Below are 19,702 nucleotides of genomic sequence, written 5' to 3' on the forward strand. Positions count from 1 at the left end.
TTGAAACAGAGCCGAGGTGGCGCAGTGGTTAAATGCAGCACTGCAGGTTACTTCAGCTGACTGCAGTTCTGCAGTTCGGCTGTTCAAATCTCACTGGCTCAGGGTTGACTCAGCCTTCCATCCTTCTGAGGTGGGTAAAATGAGGACCCAGACTGTTGTTGGGGGCAATATGCTGACTCTGTAAACCGCTTAGAGAGGGCTGAAAGCCCTATGAAGCGGTATATAAGTCTAACTGCTATTGCTATTGCTATGAGCACCGCCCCCTAGAGTCAGGAACGACTAGCACATATGTGCAAGAGGATTACTTTAGGGCAATGTTTCTCAACCTTGGCAACTTGAAGATGTCCGGACTTCAACTCTCAGAATTCGCTGGCTGGGGAATTCTGGGAGTTGAAGTCCAGACATCTTCAAGTTGCCAAGGTTGAGAAACACTGCTTTAGGGGTAGTAGATCTGCAAACTAACAGCAGGTGGCAGTAAATAGTCAGATTTCTTGGTGCTTATTTGCTGCCCCCTAGTGGTTATATCTGGTTTCTCAAATCACCCTTACAGGTCAGGGTTTAAAAAAGAAAACAAAACTGGAGTTAAATGGAAATGACAGGAAAAAAGGATGAAAGCCAAGTTCATCATTCGCAGAAGGCAGGAAGGGGGTGGGGGAGAGACATATTAAATTAGGAGGGAAGAAGAAAACCCCCAAACGTTGAAGAGAGAAAGCAAAACACCCCCAACCTCCACCCCACCCCCCATCTTCCTGCCTATTTGACTAACCCAGGTTAACCCTACCAGAACTGGCGGGATGATAATTTGTTAATTTATCAAAGTGACGGGTATTTGATCTCAATCTCTCATAATACTAGGGCGTTAATTAAACTTGTAAGGTCACTTACACCGAAGTCTTGCTCGGTGTGTTTGCTAATTGAACTTTGGGTTCCCTGGCTGCACACCCAATTTGTCAGGGGAAGGAAGCAGGGGAGGCACAGGAAGGGGGTTTGCAGTGGGCTTGAGGGTTGGGGTGCGGAGGAGTGAAGGAAGCCAGTAAGGCAGAAAAGAGTTTGAAATGCCAGTCAGGGGTTCAACGCAAGCATCAGTGAAACCAGTGGATGATTGGGCATCTAACCTAAGTTTCTCCAAATGCTTTTTTTAAAAAAATAAATAAATTCAGGAGTCAAGGTCCCTTTTCTAATCGTTCTTGAGGTCTATTTATTTTTGATTATTTTAGTTATATCCTGCCTTTATTATTTTTATGAAGAACTCAAGGCGGCGAACAATTTTAATACTCCTTCCTCCTCCTGTTTGCCCCATAACAACAACCCTATAAGGTGGGTTGGGCTGAGAGAGAGAGAGGGAGGGAGGGAGGGAGGGAGGGAGGGAGGGAGGGAGGGAGGGAGAGAGAGAGAGAGAGAGAGAGAGAGAGAGAGAGAGAGAGAGAGAGAGAGAGAGAGAGAGAGAGAGAGAGAGAGAGAGAGAGAGAGAGAGAGAGAGAGAGAGAGATTGGTCCAAGGCCACCCAGCTGGATTTCGTGCCTAAGGCGGGACTAGAACTCACATTCTCCTGGTGATTGGACCAATGTCATTCAACCTCCTTTCATGCCTAAGGCGGGATGAACTCACATACTCCTGGTGATTGGCTCAATGTCACCCAGCCTGCTTTCGTGCCTAAGGCGGGACTAGAACTCACATACTCCTGGTGATTGGCTCAATGTCACCCAGCCTGCTTTTGTGCCTAAGGCGGGACTAGAACTCACATACTCCTGGTGATTGGCTCAATGTCACCCAGCCAGCTTTCGTGCCTAAGGCGGGACTAGAACTCACATACTCCTGGTGATTGGCTCAATGTCACCCAGCCAGCTTTCGTGCCTAAGATGGGACTAGAACTCACATACTCCTGGTGATTGGCTCAATGTCACCCAGCCTGCTTTCGTGCCTAAGGCGGGACTAGAACTCACATACTCCTGGTGATTGGCTCAATGTCACCCAGCCTGCTTTTGTGCCTAAGGCGGGACTAGAACTCACATACTCCTGGTGATTGGCTCAATGTCACCCAGCCAGCTTTCGTGCCTAAGGCGGGACTAGAACTCACATACTCCTGGTGATTGGCTCAATGTCACCCAGCCAGCTTTCGTGCCTAAGATGGGACTAGAACTCACATACTCCTGGTGATTGGCTCAATGTTACCCAGCCATCTTTCGTGCCTAAGATGGGACTAGAACTCACATACTCCTGGTGATTGGCTCAATGTTACCCAGCCAGCTTTCGTGCCTAAGGCGGGACTAGAACTCACATACTCCTGGTGATTGGCTCAATGTCACCCAGCCTGCTTTCGTGCCTAAGGCGGGACTAGAACTCACATACTCCTGGTGATTGGCTCAATGTCGCCCAGCCTGCTTTCATGCCTAAGGCGGGACTAGAACTCACATACTCCTGGTGATTGGCTCAATGTCACCCAGCCAGCTTTCGTGCCTAAGGCGGGACTAGAACTCACATACTCCTGGTGATTGGCTCAATGTCACCCAGCCAGCTTTCGTGCCTAAGGCGGGACTAGAACTCACATACTCCTGGTGATTGGCTCAATGTCACCCAGCCTTCTTTCATGCTTAAGGCGAGACTAGAACTCACATACTGCTGTTGATTTGCTCAATGTCACCCAGCCAGCTTTCGTGCCGAAGGTGGGACTAGAATTCACAGTTTCCTAGTATTGTTACAATGATTTCTGGGGTGGAACAAAAAGATTCGGTCATCTGACTACTTGGATTAAGGGAGATGCACCTCATTTAGCATTGTAATTTGCAAAATGCCCGATATGGGGCACTGAATAGATTTGCAGCAACAAAAGAAGAAAAATGAGTGAACTTCTGGTTCACACATACAAGCAAGAATATCTGCTAAGGGTGAATGTGTCGTTGCAATTAAATCTTGCTCATTTTCCGAAAGGAATGGAACCAGTTCATGCATTCATTCAGCTGTCATATTCTGCAACAGGCATGACTGAACAGAATTGGGATGGTAAAACCTGAGCTGCCAATCACCACAGATGGCTTTTTAAGCAGCCCTGATTTTCCAGCGGAGTTAAAAAACAACACCTGCACGCCATCTGTAAGGATTCATTCACACCACAAAGAGTTCACCTTTTGCAGCAAGTGTTCCTACACGATAGATTTCCAAGGATATATATATATATATATTTAAAGTCACAACCCCTGGTATGCCCCAATTATGGGAGGAAGCTAACTGCTTCCATTCTCTGTCTATCGGCTCGTCACAAGAGACCATCCAGACAGAAAGCCCAATATTTACTGTTGCCTTTGTTACATTTGTGTAGTATTTGTGCTTTATTTATTTATCAGCACAAATATTACACACACACACACACACACACACACACACACACACACACACATATATATATATATATATATATATATACACACACACACACACACACACACAATCTTGAAATTCGACATGTATGTTCCTCTTGGCTTCTAAATGCTGGCTAAGAAAGGATTTGTGGAAATGACCATCAGATCATCAGTATTTCTTATGCAGTATTATATTAACACATTTCGAGGCTAAGGAGTTAGACATTCTACTCCCCCTCCTCACCTGAAAGGAACTCTGTTCCAACTGCCAGTTGCCTTATATTAACATGCTCTGATGTTTCTCCTTCGCTGGATGGGGCATGGGTGTGGCCAGTGCATGACTCATCTGGCCTTTGAGCGTGGAATGTAGACATTCTACTCCCCCTCCCCACTTGAAAAGAACTCTGTTCCAACTGCCAGTTGCCTTATATTAACACGCTCTGATGCTAAGGAGTTACACCTTCTACAGTCATTTTCAAGCTTTAAGTATCAAGCCCGATCACATAGCTTTGTAGCGAAGCATGGGTATCCAGTTAGTAAATAATAAACTCATTCATTCCCTGGCTTTTCAGAGGTCATGTTTCTGCAGACAAAATCTTTGAAGCATGTGAAAGAAAACTAGGGTTTTAGATTTTTTTCTGAGCACTCAAAGAACAGCCATGAACACACAAACCAGAGTAAAACATATACATACAGGTAGTCCTCGACTTACGACCACAATTGAGCCCAACATTTCTGTTGTTAAAGGAGGCATTTGTTAAATGCATTTCCCCCCACTTTACGACCTTTTTCTTGCCCAAGTTGTTAAGTGAATCACTGCAGTTGATAAATTAGTAACATGCTTGTTAACTGAATTGGTTTCCCCGTTGATTTTGCTGATCAGAAGGTCGCAAAAGGGGATTGCATGATCCTGGGATCCAAGCGTCTGAATTTTGATCACGTGATCATGGGGCTGCGGGAAAGATCATAAGTCCCTTTTTCCAATGCCGTTGTAACTTTGAACAGTCACTAAATGAATTTTTATAAGTTGAGGACTACCTGTACAATAGAAAACATCATTTATTGCTGTATAGGTAGTTCTTGAATTATGACCAGTTGCTTAGTTACAGTTTGAAGTTACGCTGGATTTGAAAAGGGAAACTTACAACCTGACCGAAAGTTCTCAGGTCTGACAGTCAGGCCCCCTCTGAAAACACACAATTGAATTTCAGACACTTGGCAACCTGTCTATATTGATGATGGTCTACAACATCCCGCAGTGACTGAATTTTATGATGGTTTTACCAAAAACTGGCACTTCTGATTTGGGGCAAAATCCATGCCCATAGTAAACCATTTGATTTGCTTAACAGCCACAGCATTCACTTAATAACTGTGATGTTCAATGAATGACCACTGCAAATACGGTCATAAAATCAGATCATCATGACATGCAATATTAATGGTGAAACTTCATTAAGGTCGTATGTCGAGAACTACAGGCATCAAATTCTATTTCTTCGCTACCAGTTCGGTAGCGGGAGTGCGCGCTTCTGGGCATGCATCGGACCTTCTACACATGCGTGGTGATGTCAGCTTGGCTGCCACTACCAGCTCGGCTGAACTGGTGATGATGTCAGTGCTACCGCCACTATCGGTTCAGCCGAATCGGTAAGAACCGGCCGAATGCCATCTCTGGAGAACTATCTGTATGCAAATGTACCCTTGTTAAGCTTCGGAGCAAAGATAAAAGTCCTTTAAAAAAATTAATGACTCTAGCAGGATAAAAAATAGAGAAAGAGATTGTGTAAAATGACAGGACGCATATCCTTTCTGGAAACAAAAATATTATATTATACACTGCGCGAGCCAGAAAGAGGGCTGTGAAAATATCTACAGATCCCCCGCATCCTGTATATAAACAGTTTCAACTTCTGCCCTCAAAACAACGCTATGGGGCATTGTACGTCACAACAACAAGACACAAGGATTGGTTTATCCCTCATGCCATCACTCTGCTAAACAACTAATTCCCACAACACTGTCAAACTATCTAGAAAAGCAGTATTCCCATCATTCTATAGACTATAACTTTATTGCTTGTATCTTACGATTTATATTGTTTATTAACTATCCTAGTATGATTTATGCTGATTATTTAGTATCCATGACTATCACTAAGTGTTGTAGCTAATGTTTGATGATGAATGTATTTTTACAATGACTATGCCAATGATCTCTCACTATTGTTGTATGTACACTGAGAGCTTATGCACTGGAGACAAATTCCTGCTGTGTCTAATCACACTTGGCCAATAAAGAATTCTATTCTTTTCTCTTCTATATTCTATTCTACTCTACTTTCTACTCTACTCTATATTCTATTCTATTCTATTCTATTCTATTCCATTCCATTCCATTCCACTCCACTCTGCTTTCTACTCTGCTCTGCTCTGCTCTATATTCTATTCTATTCTATTCTATTCTATTCTATTCTATTCTATTCTATTCTACTCTACTCTATTTTCTACTCTACTCTACTCTACTCTACTCTATATTCTATTCTATTCTACTCTACTCTACTCTATTTTCTACTCTACTCTACTCTACTCTATATTCTATTCTATTCTATTCTATTCTATTCTATTCTACTCTACTCTACTCTACTCTATTTTCTACTCTACTCTACTCTACTCTATATTCTATTCTATTCTATTCTATTCTACTCTATTTTCTACTCTACTCTACTCTACTCTATATTCTATTCTATTCTATTCTACTCTACTCTACTCTATTTTCTACTCTACTCTACTCTACTCTACTCTACTCTACTTTATATTCTATTCTATTCTATTTTACTCTACTCTACTCTACTCTATTTTCTACTCTACTCTACTCTACTCTACTCTACTCTACTCTACTCTACTCTACTCTATATTCTATTCTATTCTACTCTACTCTACTCTATTTTCTACTCTACTCTACTCTATATTCTATTCTATTCTACTCTACTCTACTCTATTTTCTATTCTACTCTACTCTACTCTACTCTACTCTACTCTATATTCTATTCTATTCTATTCTACTCTATTTTCTACTCTACTCTACTCTACTCTATATTCTATTCTATTCTATTCTATTCTACTCTACTCTACTCTATTTTCTACTCTACTCTACTCTACTTTATATTCTATTCTATTCTGTTTTACTCTACTCTACTCTATTTTCTACTCTACTCTACTCTACTCTACTCTACTCTACTCTACTCTACTCTACTCTATATTCTATTCTATTCTATTCCATTCCACTCCACTCCACTCCTCTCTGCTTTCTACTCTGCTCTGCTCTACTCTACTCTATATTCTATTCTATTCTATTCTATTCTATTCCATTCCATTCCATTCCAGCAGGGTTCTTGTACTTTAAAAGACAACCGCACAACATTCATGCAAGACTACAGAGATATAAAACTCAAGTTAACCTCATTCTATTTACACTCCTAAGGGCAAGCAAACTACAACTGATATGAAAAACAGAAAGTTGCCTTAATTTTTGGAATAAGAAATAAAGGCGGGGATGGGATACTGAGCATTAAATTAACACCCTTTTAAATAAAACAAACAGAAAACGATCAGTTCTCTCTAACCATGAAAGCTAACTGGACAATTTGCTAGCAGAAATGTTATACAGACGTAGCTATGAGTAAAAGAAGCATTGGCCTATAGTAAACTCACCTTTTTTCCTTTGGATCAAATCAACCTTGATTTCAAAACTTGGCCCTTATAACCAGCACAACTAGGGTGGTGACATGAAGCGAAGTTCAGGATTAAAAATACACATCTCATGTTTTTGAGTATTGTCCGATCTTCCCCCAGATCTGAAACGTTGCTGCTCTCGCATAATTTACTCTAAATGGTGTCAACGGGTTATTTATTTTAAATTCTTTTCAATCCACTTCCCTGCTTTCAAACCCCCTTTAAACCGAGTGGCATTTCCAACCTGAAATGTTGAAAATTAAACTGATGTATTGGCTGGGCTTTTTCAGAGTTCATTCAAATTAGATTTTCTTTGAATGACCCCCTCCCCCCATCTCTGCAATTCCTTTTTTTTTACTTAGTCCTGGGATGGTATCCAGAGTTCAACCCATCAGATGCAACAACTGTGTTGCGCAACGCACAACTTCCTTTCTCTTCTCAAGCATGGTTTCAAAAGGATCCAGATTCTGTCCATGCTGTCTCCCAAAAATTTTCCCCCTGAAGAATCTAAGCTATAAATACCCTCAAACCAAGGCTGCGTTTTCGCTAAATTTGACTTGTCAGTTTGAATTCTATATTGGTTCTGATATGTCCTTGCCTTCATCTCGTTCTGCTATAATATGCTTATCTCCTGTCCTCTGTGCATCGCTGAATCAAATGTTCGGGCTCGGTTACAAACCTGTATTAGAGCTGCGTTGTCTATCCAAACATCGAATCGGGAATTCTGGGAGCTGAAATCCACAGATCTTAAAAATTGTGCTTCCTTAGCAACATTTCCCATTCTACAAGGTCAATCTTTAGCAGGTATTCTACAACCCATTGCTGATAAACATGACCCGACAAATGTGCGCCCGACAAATGCGCGCCGGCAAAACCGCCGCAACAAAACGGCGAAGTCGAAAGCGCACCCACTAAAGCGTGCCGACAAAACCGTGCCCACAAAAGCGCGATTAGGGTTTTTAGGTTAGGATTAGGGTTAGGGTAAGGGTTAGGGTAAGGGTTAGGGTTAGGGATAAGGGTTAGGGTAAGGGTTAGGGTAAGGGGTTAGGGTTAGGGTAAGTGTTAGGGTTAGGGTTAGGGTAAGGGTTAGGGTTAGGGTTAGGGTAAGGGTTAGGGTAAGTGTTAGGGTTAGGGTAAGGGTTAGGGTAAGGGTTAGGGTTAGGCTTGTTAATGTTGTTAGCGTTGTTTTCGTGTTGTTTTCGATGGCGCGCTTTTGTCGGCGCGCATTTGTCGACGCGCTTTAGTGGGCGCGCTTTCGATTTTGCCGTTTTGTCACGGCGGTTTTGTCGGCGCGCATTTGTCGGTGAACCCTGATAAACAGTACTACCTAATAGCAATACCAATAGCCCTTAAACTTATATACCACTTTACGGTGCTTTACAGTCCTCTCTAAGCGGTTTACAGAGTTAGCACATGGCCCCCAGCATTTGACTGACTTCGGAAAGATGAAAGGCTGAGTCAATCTTGAGCAGGTGAGAATCGAACTCCTGGCAATGGGCAGATTTATCCTGCAATACAGCATTCTTTGCAGTACCATTGTGCACCACAGAAGGGGGGGAGGGAGGGAGAAAGGAAAGGGAAGGGAAGGAAAGAAGGGGGAAGAGGAAATGGAAGAGCAATAAGCACTTAGACTTATATACCGCTTCACAATACTTTACTTTACAGCCCTCTCTAAGCGGTTTACAGAGTCAGCCTCTTGCCCCCAACAATCTGGGTCCTCATTTTACCAACCTCGGAAGGATGGAAGCAGTGGTGAAACTAAACTTTTTTTACTACTGGTTCTGTGGGTGTGGCTTGGTGGGCATGGCTTGGTAAGGGTAAGGATACCGCAAAATCTCCATTCCCACCTCATTCTGGGGCCAGCTGGAGGTGGCATTTGCTGGTTCTCTGAACTACTCAAAATTTCCACTACAGGTTCTCCAGAACCTGTCAGAACCGGCAGGACTTCACCCCTGGATGGAAGGCTGAGTCAACCTTGAGCCTTGGTGAGATTTGAACTGCCAAATTGCAGACAGACAGCAGTCAGCAGAAGTCGCCTGCAGTACTGCACTCTAACCACTAAGATTGTTTAGAAGTTCCTGCAGATTTTACTCCCCTGGTTTTTGCGGAGTTTAGGGGGCAATGCTCATCTCCATTTCAAGGCCACTGAGCCAGCGCTTTCCAAAAGAAATTTCTGTGGTCATGTGGCCAGCATGACATCATATGATACCACCTTCCCACCGAACTGGTACCTATTTATCTAGTTGCATGCTTTCAAACTGCTAGGTTGGCATGAGCTGAAGCATGGGTCTTGAACCCAAGCTGCCGGTTTTCCAGACAACAAGCCCAGAGTCTTAACCACTGAGCCACTGCGCCGTTCGTCCTTTGCTTAAACTTACGTTAATTAATATATACTATTCATCTTAAAGAGTCTTCAGTGAATACAGTTATCCTGCCAAGTTGAAATAGGCTGTCCCATTGTGGGTAGGGGTGCCTGTAGCAGTTTAGTTTGTTAACCAGTGCATTAATATTACAGCACTTGGTTTATTAAAGGCACAGATACGCTCATCCAAAGTTTAGCACGCTTTTAAAGTTTGTAGTTTTCGCCCTGGGTGGCTTGGTTAATCAGAGTTTAAATCAGAGGATGCTTAAAACCATTTTCCCACGAGGGGCTCCAGCTAGGTAAGACAGTTGTGCAAGGTAAAACTTTAGTTGTATGAATGCATAAATCGGGGGGGGGGGGGTAAAGGTTCCCCTCGCACATATGTGCTAGTCGTTCCCAACTGTAGGGGGTGGTGTTCATCTCCGTTTCAAAGCCAAAGAGCCAGCGCTGTCCGAAGACGTCTCCATGGTTATGTGGCTGGCATGACTAAATGCCGAAGGCGCACGGAATGCTGTACCTTCCCACCAAAGGTGGTTCCTATTTTTCTACTTGCATGTTTTCGAACTGCTAGGTTGGCAGAAGCTGGGACAAGGAATGGGAGCTCACTCCGTTACGCGGCGCTAGGGATTCGAACCACTGAACTGCCGACCTTTCTGATGGATAAGATCAGTGTCTTAGCCACTGAGCCACCGCATCCTGTGTGTTGGTGCATCTGTGTCTCGGGTGCAGTGGTGGGATTCAAATAATTTAACAACTTGTTCTCTGCCCTAATGGCCAGCTGAGTAGGCCTGGCTCGATGGTCATGTGAACATGTGGGTGTGGCCAACTCAATGTCACTCAGGTCGATGGGCGCTTCACCTTAGCTGTTACAGTGTAATAAGGGTTAACCAGAGAGGCAGTTTCTGTAAGCAGGGCAATAAAGATTAGGCTAGAAACAACACCAGAATGTTTCCTTCCTGCCTTCCTTACAGAATTAGCCATGGAAAGTGAAAAAAAACAAAATAAAATTTATTCCATCAACCGGTTCTCTGAAGTGCTTAGAAAGTTAACTCTCCCGAATAGGTGCGAACTGGCTGAATCCCACCAATGTTCGGGTGGTACATTTAGATAACCTTACACCCAGAATTGCCATCTTGATATATATATATATATATATATATATATATATATATATATATATATATATATATATATATATATATATATATATATATATATATATATATATATATATATATATATAATTTATATAATTGTGTCCTGTAAAATACAGGTGTTTTCCTCCAATGTTTTTCAAACTTGGCAACTTTAAGATTGTGAACTTCAGCTCCATTATAAAGTCCCCATGGGTTAAAAGTTGCCAAATTTGGAAATGTCTCCCTCATGCGCCTTGCCCCCCCATGCAAACCAGCTGGCTGGCAGGAAGCGCATGTCCATGTGAGATGGAACTGAGCTGGTGCAACGTCTCACATGCCCACAGAGAGGGCTCGGTGTGCCACTTGTGGCACGAGTGCCATAAGTTTGCCATCACAGGACTACAGCAGTGGTTGGTTGCAGGTGGTACGCCCCAATACGGGCGTACCGGAGCCTGCCCGGAGGACCAGATACCGTTCTAGTACGGTGCTCAGGAGGGCCCACTCGCCTGCCTGAGTTCCTTACCGGTCTTTTAAGTCTTCAGCGCTTCTGCACACAGCACATACAGCACCTGCACGATGCTCTGCTGAGCAGCTGAACTGTTGCAGAGGCGCTAAGATGCATGCACACACTGCATGCATCCATGTGGACGCCGCCGAGCTGGACTACAGTATACGTCATCCCTTTTTTGAGTCTTCCCTGAATTGATATACACCAGCAAAAAACCAAGCTTTAAACAGCTAAAGTGGCAATCGGACCAGAATTTTGGTTGCTAAGCAAGGCGGTTAAAAGAGGTGCATTTGATTGTATGACTTTTTGTTTTCCATGGTTGTTAAGTGAATCACCCAGTTGTTAAGCAAATCCCACTGACTGTGCTTGTCAGAAGCCTGCAGGTGAAGGTCACAAGTGGAGATGATCTCAGGATGCTGCAACTGTCATGCATGTTGGTGGCTGAGCACCCGAAGTTTAACTACGGGACTCCCGAGGACACTTTAACTGTCATAAGTGTGAGGACTGGCCATAAGTCATTTTCCCCCAGAGCCATTGTAACTCCAAACGGTCGCTAAATGAATGGTCATAAGTTGAGGGTTACCTGCACGTCGTATTTTCAGTCCATTTCTGCCAGGAACACCTTTGAAAAGTTTGCTGTTTAAAGCTTGCTGGTTAAAACCTGCGGGAATCCGAAGGGCAGCTCAGCACAGACTGCCAGAGGGTGAGAAGACGGGTTTTTTTCTCCCTTTTAAAAAAATGTATTTAAATTTATAGCTTTCTCTCTCCCCAAGGCTCTGAGGAGGTGAAAAACAAATAGAAATATCCTGTTAAAAATCAATTAAAACACAGTAGAAGGTTAACAGATCTTAAATTCTTCTAGTTTTTCGCTGGCTTAAATCTTATGAAGGCTTCAGCTTCATAAACCAAGACAAACTGGGAAAAACTAGCAGTGATGTGGGAATTCATTCTCTGCCTGTCTCTCTGCCTCTCTGCCTCTGTCTGTTTGTGTGTGGGGGTGTGTGGGGGTGTCCGTCTGTCTGTTTGTCTGTCTCTGTCTCTCTCTGTGTCTGTGTCTCTCCCTCCCTCCGTGTGTGTGTGTCCCTGCGCCTCTCTCTGTCTCTGTCTCTGTCTTCTCTCTCTCTCTCTGTGTCTCTCTCTGTCTCTCTCCTCCCTCTCTCTCTGTCCCTCCCTCCCTGTCCCTCCCTCCCTCCATGCGTGTGTGTGTTTGTTTGTGTCTGTCTGTCCCTGCATCTCTCTCTGTCTCTGTCTCTGCTCTCTCTCTGTGCATCTCTCTCTCCCTCTCTCCCTCTCTCCTTCTCCCTCCCTCTCTCCTTCTCCCTCCCTCTCTCCTTCTCTCTCCCTCCCTCCTTTTGTGTGTGTGTGTGTGTGTGTGTGTGTGTGTCCCTGCATCTCTGTCTCTGTCTCGGCTCTCTCTATGTGCGTCTCTCTCTGTCTCTCTCCCTCTCCCTCTCTCTGTCTCTCTCTCTCTCTCTCCCTCCCTCCCTCCCTCCATATGTGTGTGTGTGTCTGTGTGTCTGTGTGTGTGAGCCAAGGTGGCGCAGTGGTTAAATGCAGCACTGCAGGCTACTGCTAGATCAGCAGTTCAGCGGTTCAAATCTCACGGGCTCAGGGTTGACTCAGCCTTCCATCCTTCCGAGGTGGGTAAAATGAGGACCCAGATTGTTGGGGGCAATATGCTGACTCTCTGTAAACCGCTTAGAGAGGGCTGAAAGCCCTATGAAGCGGTATATAAGTCTACTGCTATTGCTATTGTCTGTGTGTTTCTCTTGCCTTGTGGAAGAGGATATGGAAAAATGAACAGGAAATTTGTAATACATCAAAACATACATGTTCTCACAATCTCCTTGAGAGCTGGGGATGTCAGATAACTATCCTCTAGCCAACAAAACCTTCATGGATTCATTCTAAGCCGAGAAATATGGTTTATTTTGGTTCAGGGTTCAATCCAAGAGATTTATTGAAGGAAACGATCCGGGTCCCACTGATTCTCTGTACCAGAAAAAAACCACAATTCTCAAAAATGCAAAAAGGATCCTTTGAGTCGGGACCCAAACAAGTTTAAAGGAGGACAGCAAGGCAGACGGACGGATCTAAAGACGCAGCGTGCTGAATCCCGTTCTAGGCAGGTGGTCCTTGACTTACGACCGTTCATTTAGTGACCATTCAGAGTCAGCACCGACGGCTTGACCTCACATTTACGACCGCTGTAGTATTCCCCACTGTCACGTGATCAAAATCCTGACGAAATTCCCAGCAAGCAAAATCAAAGAAGGAAGATGGATTGCTTAACGACTGCTTGATTCGCTTAAGAACGACAGTGATTTCCTTAACGTGGCATACAAGTTTGTAAAATTTGGGCATGGCTCACTTAACATAAACGACTTGCACAGCGATGGAAATTCTGGCCCTCATTGTGGTCATTAGTCACCAGAAGTTACAGATCTTTGATTATGCAATTGTGTGCAATTTAAATGCCACTCCGTTTCGTGAGTGGTTCACAGTATTAGTATCAGAGGATTAAAGCTAGATATCCGTGCTTCGCGATGAAACTACGTGATCGGGCTATGCAGGGGAAATTCGGTTCACAATCTATTGGCCGGTGATTGAAACACATAAGGGAAAATCGCTCCCACAACCTTGAGTCCGGAAGCTATTCCATAGGTGGAAGGTGTAGACATTTTGGTGAGGTACCGATGTTTAGTACTGTAAAGAGCTCCAGACCGCTCCTGAGTGAAGGAGTGGAACCCAGTTTGAACTGAGGTAACGGAATATGAGGCAACTGGCAGTTGGAACAGAGTTCTTTTCAGTTGAGGAGGGGGAGTAGAACTCCTTAGCATCAAAGCATGTTAATATAAGAAATATGAATGTTCTGACGGTCCTTTCGAGAAATCCTTTCTTAGCGAGCACCTAGAAGCCAAGACGAACATATCTGCCAAATTTCAAGTTTTTAGGCTTTACAGTTCTGGAGATTTTCGGATGACTGAGTGGTATTTACCTTTTATATATATAGAATCAGGGGAGAGTGCCCCGATTAGCATGAAATAGACAGAATCACCCTTAAATCCCCTTCTGAAGAGCCATGTTTTTACAGTTCTCTCAAAATGGAGTATGGAGAGGGGAGGGGGGTCTAGCTACATGGGAGTACGATACTGCAAAGGAGGGGAATTATAACGATTTACAACTACTCCTTGACTTACAACCAAAATTGAGTGCAAAAATCTATGTGGCTGAGAAAGACAGTTGCTCAGTGAATTTTGCCCCATCTTTCGACCTTTTTTGACCACAGTTGTTAAGCGAATCACGGCAGCTGTTCAGTTAGTAAGACGGTTCTTAAGTGAATCTGGCTTCCCCATTGACTTGGCTTGTCAGAAGGTCGCAAAAGGGGGGTCATATGATCCCAGGGACACTGCAACCGTCGTAAATATGAGCCAGTTTCCAAGCATCTGAATTTTGATCATGTGACTCTGGAGAAACGGCAATGGTTCTAAGTGTGAAAAACAGCCACAAGTCACTTTTTTTTTTGACGCTATTGAAATTTCAAACGGTCATTGAAACAAATGATCGTAAGTTGAGGACTTGTAACCATTCCTCTGTTCTTTAAAAAAGTTGCTCTATATGGCAAATTGGATATCGGAGAAAAATATTCAAGCATTGTGTATTTTCTCCCATTTTCCCTGGATTCCACGCCTATTCATTTACATTTTTGCACTCTTACAATATATTGACACGTTTACGGTGTGAAATTATTGCCTATCTATATATCAAGCATTTGGGGCCAAATATTCCATTTATCCTGTGAATGGGCAGGATCTGAATTCAAAATCACTTCCTAAACTGATTAAAAATAAAATAAAAAAAAGCTAATGAATCAACCGAAATATATACTTCTGGGTCTCGAATTCCCCAAACAATTTTCCGCAATAACTCAAGACTTATATTAATTTGACTGCAAGTGGAAATTATCTTCCGGGATAATCTGAAAAACAAATGATTGGAGGCGTTCAAATCCGTGGACAACTCAAGGTCCTTCACAATTCTTTGCCGAGGACGTAAAAGCCTGGAAAGACACAAGGAAGTAAATCCTAGTGACCTGAAGGCCTTGTCAAATAGCCGAGGCCGGCTGAAATTCTCTTGGCGGAAATGAGAATTCAGGGCAATATGTCTAAAAATTGTCCCTACCTATTAAAGACAGGCCCGGATCATATAATGGGCAGACAGGTATATAATATCCCCTTGGCCTGCCACTTGGAAAAATGGCTTGAGAGACCCAAAGGTGCAAATTGTTTGCGTGCCTGTGTTTGTGCATGCAGCACTAGTGTGTTGGTGTGTGCATGCACGCACTCTGTTGTGTCCCTGTGGACAAAGCTGCACCGGGAAGAAATGAAGACTTTCTATGTATGATACGTTTAGCAAATTCAAATCTTTTTAAAGAAAGCCGCAGGTCATTTTAGACTTAACGACCGCAATTGAGTTCGCAATTATTTCCCCTGCTAAGCGAGACAGTTGCTAAGTGTTGCCCCCTTTTGCAACTTTTCCTGCCACCGTTGTTAAGTGAATTGATGGCGTCGTTAAGCTAGTGGCATGGTTGTTAAGCGGACCCAGCTTCCCCACTGACTGTGCTTGTCAGAAGTTCGTCAAAGGGTATCACATGACCACCCTCCCACCCGGGGACACTGCGACCGTCATAAATGCAAGTCAGCTGCCACGCGTCACGTGACCGTGGGGATGCTGCAACGTTTGTAAGGACGAAAACCGGTCGTAAGTCACCTTTTTGCCAGTGCCGTTGTAACTGTGAACGGCCGTTAAACGGATGGGTGCAATTGAGGCCCATCGACACATTTTTCCTTCTCTGTACAATTTCTGTCTCTTAGTATTTTCGGCTGAATTCTCGCCCCTCTACGTGTCTTTTAAAGAACTTAGGTCGGCAGTTTGGCGGTTCAAATCCCTAGTCCAGGTCTGCGTGAGCAGGGGGTTGGACTAGATGACCTCCAAGATCCCTTCAAACTCTGTTACTGTAACTTCACCCTCCAATTTCAAGGAAAATGAGGCTGTTCCGGTGGCCCTTTGGTAGGTGGGGTGGGGGTGTCTTCTCATCCCCAAATTCCAGCTCTTGCTGCCTCCCCCTCTTATTTTTCCCCTGCACCCCAAACTTCCTCCAACAGTTCCTAAAAGTTCCTTTAGACTGCTTGCATCCCCCCTCAAAGTTCTTCGCCCACCCACCCCAATTTTCTCCGGAAAGACTTTTCTGTTATTCTCTTATTGCCCCCCTTAAGCCCCCTCCCCCAATAATGTCACTTGGGGTCCTCCCCATCCGTTAAATATCTCCCCACTCATTTTTTTAAATAACTTGCCTCTCCGATGTTTTTTTTATCCTAATGCCTCCCCCCCTCCCCTCCACCCACGGGAAACCCTCCCACCCTGTCCCGCCCTGACCCACCCCTGCCCACTCCCCAAACCCCCTCCCTACGCCCCCTCCTCCGGCTCCCCCCCCCCCAGCAGCCCAGCCCAGCGCTTGCCGGTGTCCGAATCAATTAGACCTGAGATTGGAGGAGCCGCGCGGAGGGTAAATATTAAAGCCGGGCGCTTCGCTAATTCAAACCATCGATCAGACGGGGATGAGAGCAATAAATTATTGTGACAAGATGCAATCCTCGAGCCCGGCGCCTCTGCCGCCATCGATCCAGGCGGCCCGGCTTGGCTTCCCGCAGCCACCGCCGTTCAAGTAAGCCCTCTGGGCGGCGCCCTGCAGCCGCGCTTCTCCCCCGGCCGGACCCTTCGCTCTGGGGATCTTCCCCAGGGCCGTCTAAACAGCCTTATGGGTCCCCCGGCAGAGCAGTGTACTGGGGCCCCTACGACCACCGTTCCCAGGAACAAAAGGCAAACGGTTGATTAAATTAAACGTGTATATATATATATATATTTATCAGGGTTAATTTCTATTAATGCATGTTAGTTTTAATTTAGGGGAAAAAATATGCAGTCCAATGTAATAAATATGTTGCGGCATGTATAGGAAACAAGGTGCATGGAAGGGATAACATACACAGATTAGCATGGCAGGGGTGAAATTCAGCCGGTTCTGACAGGTTCTGGAGAACAGGTAGCGGCAATTTTGAGTAGTTTGGAGAACCGACAAATGCCACCTCTGGCTGGGCCCAGAATGGGGAAGGAATGGAGATTTTGCAGTATCCTTCCCCAGGAGTGGGGAGGGAAATGGGAATTTGGAGTATCCTTCCCCCAGGAGCGGGGAGGGAATGGAGATTTTGCAGTATCCTTTCCCTGGAGTGGGGAGGGAATGGAGATTTTGCAGTATCCTTTCCCTGGAGTGGGGAGGGAATGGAGATTTTGCAGTATCCTTCCCCAGGAATAGTGAGGGAATGGAGATTTTGCAGTATCCTTCCTCAGGAGTGGGGAGGGAAATGGGAATTTGGAGTATCCTTCCCCCAGGAGCAGGAAGGGAATGGAGATTTTGCAGTATCCTTTCCCTGGAGTGGGGAGGGAATGGAGATTTTGCAGTATCCTTTCCCTGGAGTGGGGAGGGAATGGAGATTTTGCAGTATCCTTCCCCAGGAGTGGGGAAGGAAATGGGAATTTGGAGTGTCCTTCCCCAGGAGTGGGGAGGGAAGGGGGATTTTGCAATATCCTTCCCCTGCCACACCCACCAAGCCACGCCCACAGAACCGGTAGTAAAAAAAAATGAATTTCACCACTGGCTGGCAGTCTCTATTCTGGAAACCTTCCCTTCTCTCTTCCATAAATCTGACCCTGCTCATTTGCCTTCTGTGGGACACCCAGCCTTCCTGGCGATGGGAATCGGTGTGGCCGTGGCAGAGCCAAACCTACAAAGGCAAAAAGAGGGAGGGGTGTGTGTTTCTCTCCCCCCACAAAAAAGTAGGCCTTGGATCTGTCTGTCTGTCTGTGTGTATTGCAGGCTATATTGGCAGATCTAATCAAGGCTGGAGTGTGCAGAAGGAGAAATCTCAAAACGATTAGTTCTCCCCCCTCTGTTGATTCAACACTGCAAAGTGTAATGTTAGTTTCTCTGGTTAGGCTAGGATCGTGTGTGAAATCGTGCAGTGGAGTTGGCAAACTGCAATTTATTTGCAGCAAACTTGTGGACTTCAACTCCCAGAAATCCACAGCCAGCATAGCTGGCTGGGGAATTCTGGGAGTTTAAATCCACAGGTCTTCAAGGGGCCAAGGTTGGAGACTCCTGATTATAGCATGGATTGCTTCACAAATCACACCGCTGTGGTTTCTTTAATCATGGTTTATTGAACAAACCACCTTTGGCTATGCTCACATGTTCCCCCCCCCCCCCCGAGCCATAAGCCACGCAGATAAGCCCAATTTCACATGCTCAATGGAAACCAGACCGAATCCTTCGTGCCGTAATGCGATGGCAGCCTTCTCTCTCTATCCCCCGCATCCCTTACAACCAGGCGTAAACCCTCTCCCGCGAAGTTCCTCTTTTTTCTTTCGAAAAGAAAAAAAATGTCCAGACCTACCTGAAAACTTCAAGTGATTTCAGCGTGCAAAGAATCTGATTTTTGTGAAGATTTCCTCAATTCATTTATTTTCCAGTCGCGATGCCCCCTTCCTCCCCCACCCCATTGGTAGCTAGCCCGTGAAAAGGCAGAAAGAGTAATTTAAGTGCTCAGACATAGGCTAAGGTGTAGATTTGTATGTTAATGGGAACCTGGAGTGGCTGATATAAGAATCTCTCCATGCTCCATGCTCCAGAAAATGTGAATTCTGCAGGCATGGCCCTCTCCTATACGGACATCTGGAGCATACAGATTCCGGCACATAAAAGATTTGAGCCAGAGGTGGTATTCAGCCGGTTCTGGCCAGTTGTGGTGAACCGGTAGCAGAAATTTTGAGTAGTTCGGAGAACTGGCAAATATCACCTCTGGCTGGCCGCGCCCCGTCCCAGTTGATGGGCTGGGTCTTCTATTGTTGCCCTGCACAGCAAAACAGAGCTGGAAAGCAAGTTAGTGGGGTGGGGAGGGAATGGGGATTTTGCAGCATCCTTCCCCTGCCATGCTCACAAAGCCACGCCCACAAAGCCATGCCACGCCTACCAAGCCACGCCCACAGAACCGGTACTAAAAAAAATTGAATCCCGGCACTGGTTTGAGCCTTTCTATTTCACCAAGATTTTGACCGCTTCCCTTACGACACTTCCCTGCTCCCCTTGTGGGGTGGTTACAGGTAGTCCTCCATTTACAACCAAAAACTGAGGCCAACATTTCTGTTGCTAAGTGAGACACGTCAAGTGAATTTCGCCTCATTTTCCGACCATTCACGCCACGGCGGTGACCTCAATCACTGCAGCAGTTAAGCGAGTAATAAGGTTGTTCAGTGAATTCCCACGGACTTTTCCTTGTCGCAGAAGCGGATCACATGACCCTCGGGACACTGCAACCGTCATAAATAGGAACAAGTTGCCAAGCGTCTGAATTTTGAACATGTGAACATATTGGGATCCTGCAACCATGGTAAAGTGTGAAACCTGGTCACTTTTTTTCTGTGCTGTTGTAGTGGCCAATGTTGTAAGTTATAAGCCGAGGACAACTTGCAACGCATCAGATCTTGATACT

Source organism: Thamnophis sirtalis, unplaced genomic scaffold (assembly GCF_051295495.1).
Source record: "Thamnophis sirtalis isolate CommonGarterSnake01/CBP01778 unplaced genomic scaffold, rThaSir2_p1.2 scaffold_13, whole genome shotgun sequence".
NCBI lineage: Eukaryota > Metazoa > Chordata > Lepidosauria > Squamata > Natricidae > Thamnophis > Thamnophis sirtalis.